Source organism: Etheostoma cragini, chromosome 1 (assembly GCF_013103735.1).
Source record: "Etheostoma cragini isolate CJK2018 chromosome 1, CSU_Ecrag_1.0, whole genome shotgun sequence".
Taxonomy (NCBI): domain Eukaryota; kingdom Metazoa; phylum Chordata; class Actinopteri; order Perciformes; family Percidae; genus Etheostoma; species Etheostoma cragini.
The window spans coordinates 22,626,202-22,635,567 of NC_048407.1; the positions used below are offsets into that span (position 1 = coordinate 22,626,202).

The 9,366-nt window shown below is 39.2% G+C and overlaps 1 protein-coding gene across 1 annotated transcript in view; it reads right to left on the reverse strand.

Moving 5' to 3' along the window:
* LOC117948226 (CUB and sushi domain-containing protein 1-like) overlaps positions 1-9,366 on the reverse strand; it is a 306,260-nt gene that overhangs the window by 199,999 nt on the left and 96,895 nt on the right. The window lies entirely within an intron of this gene.

Consider the following 9,366-nt stretch of genomic DNA (forward strand, 5'->3'; position numbering starts at 1 on the left):
AGCTTTTAGCTTTGGAGCATGTCCGTGGTTTTCGGAGGGATGCTAATGTGCTAGTTGCTCTCCCAAGCCAGCGGTCATTAGTGCATAAATAGCTGCATGAAGACTAGGGGTGAGTTAGTTAGCTGGGTTGTTCTAGATAGCGGGGAAACTCCATACCGGGTGAGGGTTAGTCCTCCTAGTGCGCATGGGGACGATGCACTGTCTTGGTGGATCTGTTGCTGTTTTGTTTTGCCAGCTGTTTGTTGTAATGGCAGAGTGTGATGCGTTTATTGCAGACATGGGAGTTAACTAAGTACAAATAGTTATTACTGTACTTAAGTAGATTTTTCTGATATTTTTACTTTATTTTTTTGCCAACTTTTTCCTTTTACTCCTTACATTTTGACACAAACATCTGTACTTTCTACTCCTTATATTTTACAAAATTGGCTCCTTACTTTAGTTTTGTACTGTCTGTGAGCGGGCGCGGGCCACACAGAGAAAAAAGTGAGGGACAACAAAAAGAGAACTGTAAATCCTATAAATTATGTTGTCAATTAATTTAAGCCCGTTGTTTGTATTGGTCCATAGTTCTTGCACATTTAGAGTAAGTTAGTTAGTGATTTTGTTTGCGTTCTTCACCTGTTATGTTGCACATTGCATCAAAAGAGAGAAGTTGTCTCCGTCTGTGTTTTAACAGACAAACCTGATCTAATCTAGTCCTCACTAACAAGTTTAAAATAATTTCACTGGAATTACCGTTATTATTGTTGGCATAATCAATACCGAATTCAATCTAATTGGATGGGAATATACTGGAAGTTACACTTGACGCACCACTAAGACGACTCAACAGATTCGGTGACATTATACATTTATTTGCGGCAAATCAGTGGAGCTTGATAGTGCTAACATTAGCACATAGTATGGATGACGACATGATTGAACATCCAGAAGATTCGGCAGACAAGCAGCAAGACATTTCCAATCATCCTCGGCCTTATCTGCGAGAGATGTTTGAGATAGTAGTTATCAAGAATGACTCCTGACCAATGTGCTGGGGAACTTGTAAATGTATGTTTCGTAATTCATATTCTATCCTTTATTTTCTTTCCAAAAGCCATATTTGAGCACACACCTTCAAGTAGATTCTTTTAAATGTTAAGGGAAATATAAAAAATGAGAAAATGGATTTGAGGATTCTCACAAATTTGTCATCCTTTATGACAATTGAACTCTTACTACTCCGTCTATATTAATATTGATAATAAATAAATAATAATTGTATTCGCCTGGAGTCTCATTCTCTGTCACAATAATCATATATGTCATGTTTCAGGCCTATTGACAGACATCAATTTAAAATTTAGGTAATGGCATATAAAGAGCCTTTTTTCCATGTCCACTGAAGTTTCTCGGCGTGCACTCTAGTAACATTTGCGTGGTCCAGGTAGCTTTGCATAAAAAATGGTTGTCATTCACAAAGCTAATTTTATACTTTAAGTAAATATCCAAGCCTGTACTTTGTTACATTTGTTTGAGTGAAGAAGTTAAAGTCAGTACTTCTACTTTTACCAGAGTATTTTTAACACAACTATCTGTACTTCTACTTACGGGAAGTGAGTACTTTTGCTATCTCTGGTTTATTGCAGCTCCGTCTGAAGAGGCGTTGGGGCATTGTACTAAGGAGCAGTTGCTGAAGATTGCGGCGCACTTCTCTGTAGTGGTAGTAAAAAAAACACCTTAAAGAGAACATTAGGCTAGCTTTGAAGTCTGAGTTGAGGGAGAAAGGTGTGTTGGCTGTGGACATGGAAGGTTATTCTCCAGTCTCCATGGTTTCCACGGTTGCACTTATTCAGACTCAGGGCTTAACGTTTGATCAACAGAAGGAACTGTTGTTGATTCAGCATGAGCATGACAAATGTAAACATGAATAGCAAATTAAAAAGCAGATTGAGGTGGAGAGTGTTTGTCAAGAAATAGAGCAGGCCAAATTAGATCTGGAAGGGCACCACTTATCTTTAGTAAATGAAAGTAAGGGGTCCAGTGGAGATCAGAGCAGGCAGTTGTCTGGAGCTGTGCGTTCCTTTGATATTAATAATTTAAGGCTACTGCCACAGTTTAATGAGAATGATCCCAATGGTTGTTTTGTGTATTTTGAGCATGTTAAGGTTAGGGGTTGGCCTGATGCAGATTGTGCACTGCTGCTTCAGTGTGTGCTGACAGGAAGAGCACAGAAAGCTTTTTAATCCTTGAGTGAAAAGGATAGCTCTAGCTATGTAAATATCAAGTCTGCTGTTTTTGCAGGGCTGTAGTCAAGACCACCTTTGTCAAATCCAAGACCAGGATTAGTCGAGAGGTTCCAAGACAAAAAGGTCTTATGCATGACATTATCTAGACAATCATTTTAGGTAATTTGTTGTTATAAAAGAAAAAACAGTGTCACCCACAACATCCAGGATTTGTAAGTATAGCCATTACCCTTGATATCATATGATCTAATCTAAAGAAAACTGAATGACACATGGTGATACCTCATAATAGCAGTGGTAGAAGTGATACTGCTGCAGTAGGTACTAATAATGGGCATTTGAGCAACTAAATTACAATATAGCTTCACTCCAGATGCAGTATAGAAAAGAAGTGACCAGTAGTACAGAATGTATCCCTATGGCTGGTTTATGCCTTCCCTAAAAAATATTGTATTATATTGTTTTTTGGACATGGGTTAATAGGAAAGACATGTATGTTTAGAAAAGTTTTTAAATAACCAAATATTCGTATCAGTCTTAAAAATCCTTTATTGGTCGGGCTCTAGACAGACCAACTCACACACGCAGAGAAACACACACACACACACACACACACACACACACGTCTAATGTATCTTCATTTAGTCCTGCTGTCCTCTGAGCACATTTACATCTGTCAACTCGCTAACAGAATGGATGGATTTGTGTGTGTGTGTGTGTGTGTGTGTGTGTGCGTGTATTTCATTGTGATGTATGTGTGAATCAATTTGTCTTCCTGTGTGCCTATGTGTGTCTTGATGTCTTCTGGTATGTACATGAGCGAATGCATATTTGCTTTTGTATCTGTCTGTCTGTGTATGCATACAGTGTGGGTGTCTGTGTGCAAAACATTCAATTTCATTGATAGGCTAAGTGACAGTTCACGGTCCCCTGGGCAGCACAGAATTGTGGGTAAACTTGATGTTACAACTCTTCCCATATATCATCCAAATGACACACACATTCAAACACACACACAAAACATAATGATTTATTGGCATTTTTAAGCATAAGAGGTTGTGTAATGGGGGAAACCAAAAGGTAGTGTAAATTGGAAAGATTATATGTCTCTAAATTGCTGCATTTTTTCTACACCTACACTTGCAGTACACAGTAATGTAAAGCCGGAAATACAAAAACAATTCAATATTTCATCTTTTTATCCTACAAAGTATTATAATAGAAGGTAGATAACTCCCAGTCCACAGGATTTTACATAAAGAGGACATTGTATGGGAGATTTAAAGTCTATTGTCTCTACTGCCAGATGACGTCAAGGAACATCATCGGAAGGGCAGTTTCGGGAGCTCACTGTAGCTTTCCTATAAGTGGGTTGTAACTGAGTGACAGAACAATTGGCATAATGGCTAAAAATGCTGTGTCATTATCCTTGTGCCTACCTTTCCTTACTATCACTGCATTTCCCCAGTAAAATGTCAAGAGAAAGGAGAGATATTGTTCAGATAATTTAAAATATATATATATATATATATATATATATATATACACAGTGGTGTGAAAACGTGTTTGCCCCCTTCCTTATTTCCTGTTCCTTTGCATGTTTGTCACACTTAAGTGTTTCGGAACATCAAACCAATTTAAACAATAGTCAAGGACAACACAAGTAAACACAAAATGCAATTTGTAAATGAAGGTGTTTATTATTAAAGGTGAAAAAAAATCCAAACCATCATGGCCCTGTGTGAAAAAGTGATTGCCCCCTAAACCTAATAACTGGTTGGGCCACCCTTAGCAGCAACAACTGCAACCAAGCGTTTGCGATAACGTGCAATGAGGCTTTTACAGCGTCCTGGAGGAATTTTGGCCCACTCATCTTTGCAGAATTGTCCTAATTCAGTTACATTAGAGGGTTTTCGAGCATGAACGGCCTTTTTAAGGTCATACCACAACATCTCAGTAGGATTCAGGTCAGGACTTTGGCTAGGCCACTCCAAAGTCTTTATTTTGTTTCTATTCAGCCATTCGGTGGTGGACTTGCTGGTGTGTTTAGGATCATTGTCCTGCTGCAGAACCCAAGTTCGTTTCAGCTTGAGTACACGAACAGATGGTCGGACATTCTCCTTCAGGATCTCTTGGTAGACAGCAGAATTCATAGTTCCTTTTATCACGGCAAGTCTTCCAGGTCCTGAAGCAGCAAAACAGCCCCAGACCATCACACTACCACCACCATATTTTACTGTTGGTATAATGTTCTTTTTATGAAATGCAATGTTCCTTCTACGCCAGATATACTTGGACACACACCTTCCAAAGAGTTCCACTTTTGTCTCATTGGTCCAAAGAATGTTGTCCCAAAAGTCTTGGGGATCATCAAGATGTGTTGTGGAGAAATTGAGACAAGCTTTGATGTTCTTTTTGCTCAGCAGTGGTTTTCTCCTTGGAACTCTGCCATGCAGGCCATTTTTGCCCAGTCTTTTCCTGATGAACGCTGACCTTAACTGAGGCAAGTGAGGCCTGCAGTTCTTTGGACGTTGTTGTGGGGTCTTTTGTGACCTCTTGGATGAGTCGTCGCTGTGCTCTTGGGGTAATTTGGGGCGGCCGGACACTCCTGGGAAGGTTCACCATTGTTCCATGTCTTTGCCATTTGTGGATAATGGCTCTCACTGTGGTTCGCTGGATTCCCAAAGCTTTGGAAATGGCTTTATAACCCTTTCCAGACTGATAGATCTCAATTACTTTCTTTCTCAATTGTTCCTGAATTTCTTTGGGTCTCGGCATGATGTGTGATGTGTTAAGGATCTTCTGGTGGACCTTACTGTGTCAAGCAGCTCCTATTTAAGTGCCTTGATTGTGAACAGGTGTGGCAATAATCAGGCCTGGGTGTGGCTAGAGAAATTGAAATCAGGTGTGGACAACCACAGTTATAGTATGTTTAAACAAGGGGGGCAATCACTTTTTCACACAGGGCCATGATGGTTTGGAATTTTTTTTCACCTTTAATAATAAACACCTTCATTTACAAATTGCATTTTGTGTTTACTTGTGTTGTCCTTGACTATTGTTTAAATTGGTTTGATGTTCCGAAACACTTGAATGTGACAAACATGCAAAGGAACAGGAAATGAGGAAGGGGGCAAACACTTTTTCACACCACTGTATATATATATATATATATATATATATATTAAATGAGTTAATTGGTTAGTCACTTAGGACATATGCTGTTACTGTACAGTCACCACATACTATAGGAGGCAGTCACTAAAACTCTTGCTCAGCACACAACAATATGACAAATGCCAAATCAACATCCCAACATGTCTACCAGTTTTACAATCATCTTCACAAACATGTCCAAGCCATGTCTCTCAAAATATAGCCATAGATTATGCATGTCATACTTTTATAGGTCTGTCAGGTGTAAAAAAAAAACTAAAAAACTTACATAATGCAACCAAGTATGGATGGAGTGGCATAATAAGATAACACTGTTTCCTCCGAATAATTCACTGATGTGATTTCATTTGACCTCCATATTCATGATGTGTGACATCAATCAAACCGACAATGAAGGTGGACCACCAGATTTTAGGGACTTTACCTCACCCCTCTAAAATGTGGCTGCCTTTGGACATTGGCATCTGTAGACTTGGAATACATGTCTGATCCCTCACACCAAAGAACCTATTTAGTACCCAAACCATTGTATCTGTCCCTGAATTTTCAGCTCCACTGCAATCCCCAGTGTATATTATTGCCTTATTTATCACTTTTTTTCCAGTCATTCTATCACTCAAGCAACACTGTCACAGCAGGAGCCCTATTGTTTTCTGTTCCTCTTTGGTTCAAATCTGCTGCTGAGACTAACTCAACACTTCCTGCATGTGCTTCACAATAAATTTGAAAACAGCAATAGGTTTTGAGAAATGTCTTCGGAAGGTGTTGACAATGCCATTAAGGTTAGCTTATGTAGGGAATTCGGTTTATAACAGCAAAGGACAAAAAAACAACTGATAATACACAGGGTCTATGGTGTAGGTTTTCAAAGAAAAAAAAAAAAAAAACAGCCTTACATAAAGTGAAAGTTGTGTGTAAAAGCTTCTTTATTGTTGGGCCAAACGCCCAACATGCGATAAAGATGTAAGAATTGGCTTGAGATAATGGCTGCTCACAGTGGCTCAGCACTGTTTCTGTCCCTCCACGATACCAGTAAACCTACACAAAGTGATCTAACAACACCTAATCATAACTTAAAAGCCTGTTGTTTAAAGATTAAAACATTTACAGAGAAAACCTCCACACAGTTATATCACATGTGAATTGGAGGGCAGCTAAGTAACTGATCAGAGGGGTTAAAAGCTGACTCTACAAGCCCACACGACAAGATTATCTTGATTGATGGTCAGGCCTTTGATTAAAATCTCCCTTTAGATGAAAATATGATGTTGATACTTGTGTAAAGCCCAATAATCTCGTTAAGGGCAGATGTCTTGCAGGTTTTTGTTACCTGAAAGTCAATGAACTGCACTTCGTATCCGAGACTTAATGTGGCTCATTAACTATCTAGGAAAAACAAATACATGAAGGACACTAGGACTGCAGTCTTTTTTTAGTAAGCAAAACATTAAACAGCAGTTAAATGATGCGCAGCTTAAAGCAAATAAACAAAAATAATGAACAGTGATAATCTAGTGCACACAAGTTATTCTATCACATTTCATCTTATTTTCTGTCAATAATGTCTGGTATTGGTATTTAAGAGTCCAGGTAAATGCAGTCAGAATGATCAGCATGGCAGCGTGTTCACCTAAACAATTAAAGAGTAAATGCTTAAGGGTTCAAATATTCTATCCAAACATTTAGATATGGACATGATATAAATCCTAAATACTTTTCTACAGTTAAAGTTATTCTGGTGAAGTGTAGGGTGTTTTGATTGGATACCACTGCAGAAATTTGCTCTGAAATTGCACTCCTTTAAAATGTTAGGATAAATTATGTAAAGATGAGACCATGTTACAGTTTTGAAGGAATTTCAAATTCAACAACCAGCAGTAAGAGTGAGCCTTCGGGGTTTTACTGATAAATTAGAGTGAAATGAAACTTTTGCTGATGTTGCTGTGGACCCACTAGAAGCCCAAAGAGGACCTGCCAGGGCCTTTGTAAATTATACCAAAATGAAACATACTATTTTACTTTCAAACCAAATGACTTGGCAGGGGAACATAATCTTGCATTTTTGTCTCAAATAAAATAATAAACCAGGGGCCAATAACATGAGCTGCCCAGACTAGTGTTGCACTGTGTATCAATACTAGAAAGGTATTGCAATACCCTGCCATTAAAATTGGTACTATACCCCATTTTATCAGTAACTACTGTATTTTAAGAATAACTATGTCCGATAGTTGGGAAGTGTTTGTGTTCAGCGCTTTGCTTGCACTATGGATGAAAGGGTCTCTAACACTGGTCAGTAACGGACCGGTCTCAAGATATTTAGGCAGGTATCGTATCAACGTCATCATTTTGGTAATATGACAACATTACCAAAATCTTAAGTCTTGTGTTCTCCTCTTACCTTCTTCCAGGACACAAACTCTGCTTCCCCACTTGAAAGCCCTGCTTTTTAAGATCCACCCAAACATCAGAAATTCAAATACAAAACAAAAGTACTGGTGGTGTACAGGAGTATGTGACAACATTAGCTGTTCACAAAATATGATGTGTAACCCTTTGACAATGGTTCTGCTCTTTTCTGCTCAACAAATACTGTTAGATGTGTGCATGTGTATGTCTGTGTGGGTTTGTGTGTGTGTGTGTATGTGTGTGTGCGTGTGTGCGTGTGTGGGATCACAAAGCTTATCCTCAGCTTTCCTGTTCTTTCTTCATACCTGTATCTGTGTGTGTGTGTGTGTGTGTGTGTGTGTGTGTGTGTGTGTGTGTGTGTGTTTCTCTGTGGGTGTTAACCATAAAAACAATGTAAGCCCTGTTAAACCTTCCCATATTTTCACTTTAACACTCATTTCAGCTCAATTTCTGTGTTTTTATTGTTGTGTGTGGGAAAGAGATAAAGTAAGAGATAGAAATTTCATAAAGACCTGTGTACACCATAGTGTGTTTGTATGTTTGTGTGAGTGAGAAACTGTGTCTGTGTTAAATCAGTGTGGGCGTTTCATGTATACTGGATCAATACATGTTGTGTTTGGGGAAATGAACAGCCCCATTAGGGCTTTCTTTTGTATACTCGAACAGACACACATACTGCATACACATGCAAACCGAATAGACACAAACACACATGAACTAGGCCCTCTATGCTATATGTAAGATCAATGGGTGACTGTGGTGAAGAGTTTGTAGTTCTTAATCTTTGTGCATGTGCATATGTGTTTCTGAGATAAGCACAGAGTATTTGTGTGTGTGTAATAATAATAATTTATACTGTTTATTAATCCCGGGGGGGGAAATTACAATTTACACTCTGTTTTTGTTAGAATTCACTACACAAAGGCCTGAAATACACACACATGCTCAGTGAGATGCCAGTGTCTTGAGCAGTTGGGGGGGGGGGGGGGGGGGGGGGGGGGTACTGTGCTCAAGAGCACCTGGCAGTGCGCAGAAGGTGAACTGGCATCTCTCCGGCTACCAATCCACACTCCTGAATTTGGTCTGTAAGGGGACTTGTACCAGCAACCCTCCAGTTCTCAACCCAACTCCCTACGGACTGAGCTACTGCCATCCCCATATGTGCGTGGGTGCGTGCGTGTGTGTTTTAATTGCATATGACTACCTACAGTCACCTAGAGCAACACACACCAATGTCCCACGGCCAATAAAGAACGCCTGTGTGTCCCAGATTTTAAGATTGACTCAGGGTTCTTGTGATTGCTTCCCAAAAACAACTAAAATCTAGCAGAAAGACGGACCTACAAGCTTCAAGTCTATTTAGAGTTGAAGAACTTCAGCTAATTTTGCTAACATGTACTGTATATTTCACTTAGTCATGATAACTGTCTTGATATGACAATGATATGACAATCCTCCCCAGACAACAGTGCATCATCCAAACAACTCAAGTGTGCCCACTTGAGTTGTGCTTTTGTTGTTACAATAAGAGTTGTCATAGTGCTCTGAG